Source organism: Engraulis encrasicolus, chromosome 18 (assembly GCF_034702125.1).
Source record: "Engraulis encrasicolus isolate BLACKSEA-1 chromosome 18, IST_EnEncr_1.0, whole genome shotgun sequence".
Classification (NCBI taxonomy): domain Eukaryota; kingdom Metazoa; phylum Chordata; class Actinopteri; order Clupeiformes; family Engraulidae; genus Engraulis; species Engraulis encrasicolus.
Window position 1 is genome coordinate 30,974,877 of NC_085874.1, and position 7,785 is coordinate 30,982,661.

At 43.6% G+C, this 7,785-nt stretch overlaps 1 protein-coding gene across 1 annotated transcript in view; it reads right to left on the bottom strand.

Annotated features, from left to right (window-relative positions):
• The window catches only part of LOC134468205 (kelch-like protein 6), a 435,670-nt gene extending 429,026 nt beyond the window's left edge, over nucleotides 1–6,644 (bottom strand). The window contains exon 1 of the mRNA XM_063222145.1: nucleotides 6,328–6,644. The gene's annotated coding sequence lies outside the window, so the exon portion shown is untranslated. The remainder of the gene's footprint in view (nucleotides 1–6,327) is intronic.
• Nucleotides 6,645–7,785: the final 1,141 nt, after the last annotated feature.

A 7,785-nucleotide genomic window follows, 5' to 3' on the forward strand; every position in this document is an offset into this window, starting at 1 on the left:
ATTTACACACAGCACTTGTTCCATTGCCTCACGTCAACCCAGGACATGCGCATGTAGCCACACACACACACACACACACACACACACACACACACACACACACACACACACACACACACACACACACACACACACACTGTAAGAGTCCCATTGTCAGCCTAGCACACCCATTCGCTCCCCAAGCTCCATGAGTTCATGGTAGCCGCTTGAAAGAGACACGACACTCAGATTGAATGCGTCACTGCTTGTGCTTGTGTACAACCGTCTCTAGAAAGAAACCTGACAGTCAGATTCAGTGTTTTAGAGCAAATAGTTGTCTCTTCTCTTCAATGTTTTATAAAATGACTGAAGGAAGGCCACAACTGGATCCAGGCTGTAATGTTTTCAATTCTGTGTATCTTTTTTTTCTTAAAGGAGAATTTTCTGCCGACATCAACATGCAGTTGCATTGCTCATGCCCTTAACATGTCAGTGCCCGACGACGTGAGACTTTTTTGTTCAGCACTTTCCGAGATCCTGGGCATTTAAATGAGTGCATTGTTTGTTTGCAGCTTTAAAAAAGCGTCTTAACATACTCTAAACATAAAAATCATAGTATACAACAATGGCAGGATACAACGTTCGGATTAAAGCGTCTGCCAAATGTAATGAAATATGTCATCCCAAAAGATTTTGCTGTGTTGCTGTGTCTGTTGATGGTGTCCGGGATGATATTTGAATTATGTCACGACTTTGTTTTTTTATGTATACAAACCATGCATTTAATGGATACAAACCACATTAGAACAGCGAAAATCCCACAAAGGTCTGAACAATGCCATGTTGTCAGGTACTGACAATTGAAGTGTAGCATGAGCATATTTTACACAATATTCTACATTACATTTGGCAGAGACTTTTTATCCAAACTTTGTATCTGCAATTGTTGTATGCTATGATTATTATGCTTAGAGTATGTTAAGGTGCTTTTAAAAAAAAATGTGAACAAGCAATGTCCCCACATTTGAATGGCCAGCAATGTTGAAATGTTGCGTTGGTGCCGACTTGTCAAGGGCATGAGCAATACAATTGCATGTTGACATTGGCAGGCCTTCTCCTTTAAACGGCAACAATGTAAACCAACCGACACAGCCGTGCGTCATTTGAGGTGGAGAGGATGAGTGATCCCTTTGTTTCCCTCTCTGTCTACTCTCCATTTACATGATGAAGACAAGAAATGGATTTCTACTGTATGAAGCCAAGCAAGAGAGAGAGAGAGAGCAAGCCGCTGGCCAACACTGGCCTTCAGTATCCAGCGCAGATGTCCAATTGTCCATCTCTCTCTCTTTCTCTCTCTCTCTCTCTCTCTCTCTCTCTCTCTCTCTCTCTCTCTCTCTCACACACACACACACACACACACACACGCACACACACACACACACACACACACACACACACACACACACACACACACACGCACACAGGAGCAACCCCCTGGCCAGCATTGGCCTTCACTATTCACCACAGAAGCCCATCACACACACACGCACACGCGCACACACACGCACGCACGGACACACACACACGGACACACAGAGATGCGCCCACGCACACACGCACGCACACGCACACACACACGCGCACACACACACGCACGCACACGCACACACACACACACGCTCGCACACACACGCACGCACATGCACACACACACACACACACATGCTCGCACGCGCACACACACCAGGTTACCGGAGGAACAAACCTTCAGCGTGTACCACAGATGTCCATCTCACGCCACCATGCTTTATCACATTAACTACATTTCATCCTCCAAAAGCTTAACACAGCCTCCATCGCACGATACCACTCTGCCTGCCTAACGTGTCCTTCAGTTCCACACTACAGCAGATAATCAGAGAGTGCTGGAGCATACAAAAATGTGTTGTTGTGGTGTGCTGTTTTCGCTGCAATGTTTAGTTACATAGAGGAAATCCGTGAAAATCACAGATGGGCTTAGAGTTAGGTTTTTTGTTGGGGGTTTTTTTGCAAACAAAAAAAAGGTTTGTGAGTGTGGAGTTCTAGAAGAGTGGGAAGTAATTTCACACACACACCTCATGGTTTTCTTTGGATAAACAAGCATGTGCAGTCGTAAGCATGTAGAAATGTTAGTGTTCCGTTTGAGGATAATTTGACTAGTTCGGTGTGTGTGTGTGTGTGTGTGTGTGTGTGTGTGTGTGTGTGTGTGTGTGTGTGTGTGTGTGTGTGTGTGTGTGTGTGTGTGTTTGCGTGTTTGCCTGTGCGTGACAGTAATTCTGAGGGACTCTTGTGCTACCATGCACATGTCCTGTCCTTATTCAAAGACATCTTTTCAAGGAAATCCAGTCGAGAACAAAAATGTGTGCCTGTGAAATTGCCTGTTTGTGTGTTTTTTTATCATTGCTATTTTTCATTCCATTCCACGCCCTGTGTTTCGGGAACATTGTCAGGTGAATGAACAGAAACAAGCTTTCGGATGATTACCTACAGTAGGCCTACATCATAATTCAATTGTGAATATTAGGTCATAATATATCTACGGATGTAATCTTTTATCTTTACTGTGTATGCTACCGAGGTGTGAGAGAAAGGAAAATCAATGCATTACACAATTGCAATTTCTTGGATAGCTATGCTACTCAGGCAGTACACACATTTATAGAGACCATGGGCAATTTTGTTTTGTAAATACGCCACAGCTTGCGAATTAATATCTCATAGCTATCCCATCACGCTCTGTTGGCTTTCCATTGTAAAGATGCACAGACAAACAAACAAACAAACAACAAAATGAGTCTTCTCCGACAGACAAGGCTATGTGGGCTAGAAACAAACAACGTGTTGGCAGCCTGTCTGGAGCCTCGCAGAGACTATTCTGGGGGTGGAGGGAGTAGCTATGGTAGCTACCTCACTTGTCAATTTATTTACAGAGACCTTGGTTCAAATAAACAATAATGCTTTATGGTGCATAGGTGATTGTAAATAAATTAACAATCACACAAACACAAATGGTATGTTGATGTCTAGTATCGCAGAGGTTAAAGGCATAGCCAAAATCTATTTTTTTCCCCAGCCAAGATGGCTGCCACAAACACTGAAACATGAACACATGGCACGCACTGTGACACGTGTGCACATTTACAAATGGACAAAATGCATTCATCGAGGTAAATATTCTTGTCAGTTAGCAGGGTGTTGTTCGCTACCAAGTCAAATAATATTGTCGGTTTCAAAAAAAAAAAAGAATATTGTTGTCGGGTCCGTGGGGATATTACTGCAATATTACTTGGGAATATCACAGAATATTACTACCAAGGTGAATATTATTAATAAGTACCAATGGAAAGATTCTTGTTGCAAAACTAAGAAGTGTTGTTGCAAAGGAATTGTAATGGGTGGAACTTAATAACTGCTTCCTAATAAGCATTTATTTTATGTTGGTTAACTGTGAACATGTTGCTTTTCGTCGGCATTTGGTAAGCAGCATGCTTTCATTGTTTACTATTTCTGCCACATAGGCCTACTGTGAGTAAGTAGCAAATACTGACACACATCTGTCGGGTTATCAGTAGGCTATCTGTCTTTGTGTCTGACGGTTCGCCATTCTGCTATCCATTTCTCAGCCTGTTGTCTTTCTATCTGTATGTTTTTCCTGATATGCACGTCTATCTCTATGACCAACACATGGATTAATTAATCATCTGAAACATCTGCTTAACCACGATATGAATGTTATAAATTGTTGTTATAAATTACTTACTGATGAGAAATACAACGCCATTGATGACTACAGTGCTAATTATTCAAAAGTTCAACAAATCTGAAATAAATACTCACTAAGAAGTAGTAGTAGTGTTGAAATAAATACTCACTAAGTAGCACTAGTAGTAGAGAGAGATAGCTTCTGCCAGCCTCATGAAATAAGCATCTCAGGTGTGCTAGCATTGAGAGTTGGCACTCCTGAAACATGTGCTTGCGGGCTGTCCGCTTGAAAGATCTCCCTTTGTACCAGAGTAACTCTCTCTCTCTTTCTTTCTCTCTCTCTCTCTCTCTCTCTCTCTCTCTTTATTTAGAGTGAAAACACCCTCACTTCAACAGCAGCCACACACCCCCACACCCCACAAAAAATCCACTCAGACTCCACAACAAAATCTCTCACTCTGCTACGCCATCGTAGCTAACATGCCTGGTGTAATCTTCTCCATGTTTATAAATACTGTATAAGCAAGTCTGAAAAGCACTACATGGTATAGTGCTCAACTATACGGCTGCATCAGTTCATTCATGCTCATATTCACGCGTGCGTGTATAGACACAAGCACACACACACGCCGCGCGCGCACACACACACACACATAGAGATGAGAAATTGGTAATTGTCAGACCTTAGCCTTGCTGTCTCCTCTTTTGAAGAAAGAGCAGTGCAATCCCTTTCCTCTGTCTCACTGACAGTCTCACATTCATCCACTCTTCTCCTCTCTATCCCCCTATCTTATCCCTTCCCCTACCTCACTCTTATCATTTCTTTATATAGCGTTCTTTCACTCTTCCTACTGTAGCCTAGCTGTCCTTCTCTCTACCGTTCTTGATCCACTCCTCTCTTCTTTCTCCCTGTTTCTACTCTTCCTGTCTGCCTCATTTCTCATCCTCTCCTCTGTTTCCCTCTCTCTCTACCCCCCCCCGCCCCCCCCATCTCACTGTTACAGTCTGCCAGACATCCTCCAAATTCTCACAGGCGCACCCCCTAACTCCCTCTTGTAGTAAACATATCTCCTACTGTAGCTGTCTGAGCAGTGAGCCGGTTTGTTCCTATGGAAAGTACTGTACACCCACCCACAGCACAAGGGGGGAAAGTTCACTCCACAGCCTTCCAGGCTCTCAGGGCATTGGGCAGATGTCTGTTCCAACATCTAAGAGCTTATTGTTATTTTGTTAGTCAGAATGTAACGTAAAGGCCTTCTTGTGTCAGGTAATTCAGAAGAAATTGTAAGTTTTGCCAGATTTGTAAACAAATTTCCAGTAAAAAAAAAAAAATGTGTTTATTCAAGAATCAAAGAGTACTCTGGGACAAAATACAGGGTAAACGCTCAAATGTACTCTCTATGTGTTAAATTAACCCTACAAAATGTTCTGAGTGGGAAATCTGTAGCACTTAATGCCACTGCCTTGCAGAAGTCACACAGCACCTCATCTGACTGGCATATGGGCCAGAGGTGAGCCAGAGGTGGACCAGAGGTGGGGCAGAGGGTAGGCTGCATTCGCTCCCTTTAAAGGCGGAAAACACTAAGCTCTTTGAATGATATGACTGGGTCCGGCCACCAGCTGTTAAAATCCAACCCAGTGGACTTGTTTCCTCCAAATGCACAGTAAAAAAAAAATGCTGTGTTAATTTCATCAGCCATTGGATCATCACTTCCAAAACAAACCTACCTACGCCATCTGTGCTGCAATAGCACAACAACAACCTGAACTTGATGGAAGGGGGAAAGCAAGAATAGCATTGCATTCCTGCCATTTGTTTTTGCTTTGAGGGACATTTTCTATAGGCTACAACTAGTGGACTTGTATAAAACCTGAAATACACACGCAGGACAAAGCACTGCTTACTTGGCACTTCAGATAGGCCTACATTTGAACTTTAGACACGTTGGTAGTTATTAGAAGGTAAGCTATTAACCTACAGAACAACAATGTTTTTAAATAAATCCCAAAACATATATTATTATTATGATTATTATTATTATTATTATTATTATTATTATTATTATTATTATTGCTGCCTGTAATAGGTACTTGGTGATGTATTTATCTCTATGCACATGTTCATTCAGTGACTGGTAGCCTTGCCTTGTTGACAACGGGTGGGCTACCGGAGCAGCCCCCTTGCCTGGAGCAGTCACAAACCTTTGCTGCTCTGAGGAAAGGTGCGTTGTTGACATCTGAGTAAAACATATGAGCCATTCAATAAATAGCCTGCCAGAAAACCCAACGGTGTCACGTCATCTCTTGTCGGTTGTCAAAATCCAAGCAGGAAGTTTATCCTCTCAGAAATGGTAACGTGGGGCGCTTGCGTGAATCTTGGTGACCACCACATAGCCTTCACACTGCCCATTTCATTGTGATCAGACATTTGCCGCGAGGACGCACACACACATAAACTGTACACCACGCAATCGCATGCTCAGCTCAGCACGCCTTGCATTTACAGACACGCGGAGGGAGGAGAAGGCACTGCGCGCTTCTGGGCAACCGTACATGCAAAGTAGCCCGGTGGTCAGTGATCAGCACCCCGAGTTCCCCTCATCTCACCTTTGTGAGTTGCTGCTGGAAGCTCCTCGGTCCTCGTCCCTGCCTCGTAACACCGTCTCCGATACTGTATAAAAGACTCTCCTCACTGGGCACGTAACATAGTGGTGCTTCTCTGTGCAGCGGGATGAAAAAAAAAGTATGACACGGCTGATTGCACTTGTCCTTCGTAGCGAGCAGGTATGGTCTCCTGACACGGCGTAGAACTCAAACAATAAGTTGTCCACGGCGAGGGAGTTGACAGCTGCCTCGGGACGCGCACTTCGCGTATCCGCACTTACACCGATGCGATGTGAGCAAACCGACTGCCTGGTGCGAGTTACCGTGTGGATACTTTAACCCGCTCCTCCCATTCCATCCTCGCTGAGGACTGCGAGTGCTCGTGAAAGCGCTCTTTAGCACCGCCTGCTGACTGTAAGAGGGTTTCGGTTGAGCCCTGCACAGAGTGGAATAAAGAGATGATAAGGGAAGGAAATATCATTCTCCGACTTCAAATTTACTGTCCAAGCAGGGGACGAAAAAAAAATGTTGGAATGGTTTTAATAAACAAACTTGAATCCATTTACTTAATTGGGCTGAAGATTTCTGAGAGAAATGTATCCAATATTTGTCTTATGATAGGCCTAATTTCTGTTTTTGGATTACACTTCATTTTTTAATAAGCCATTTAATCGGCTTGCTCTGAAATGACAAATATTACACTCTTCCATGCTTCACCAACTCATTTGATGAAACTAATATTTTCTCTGTACAAACAGAGGTTGGCCTAAAATTGGGAATGAAAAAAATGCGCCACACTATTTTCCCTCACCGACATGGCATGATTGAACTGAACGATGCCAATTGACACCACATGTATAATACATTGGAACTGTTAAACATTGAAGGGGGCCTAATGAATAATACACAGCACGACTGTGTAAAAAAATATCAGATTGTAGACCTGGTCCCCCAGAGGCGACAAGGCTATCACGTTTGCGTAGCTTTTTCCAAGGGTGTTTTCCCACCACGCTGTCGGATGAAAGATATTGATACCAGCAGTGGTTTGACCGGCGGTTGTCTGTGTGCTTTGAGCCGTGAATATTATATAAGCTGCGTGGACTGGTGTCCGTGTGGACGGTGCAGAGGCGTATCATAGCCTACACCTGACCTTAACGAGAGCCAGGGGCATGCACACGGCCTCCTCGGTGCTCCCCTTGCCTGTAGAACCGTTGTGTAGCCTTCAAAGTAGAGGTAGAAGTGAAAGAAAAGCCTTTTTAACACCCCTCATTAGGTAGATCGGAATGACTGGTATAACAACTATAGGCCTATGTAATGTCATATAGGCCTACTGCTGTTGTACTTAGGCTACATCATGAGTAGCTTCTAGGCTACTGCTACTTTAATCCCTTAACACAGAGCCTCTGTTATAACCTTATGGTCACCAAAATGGTAAGGACTACGTCTTGATTGGTTACCTAA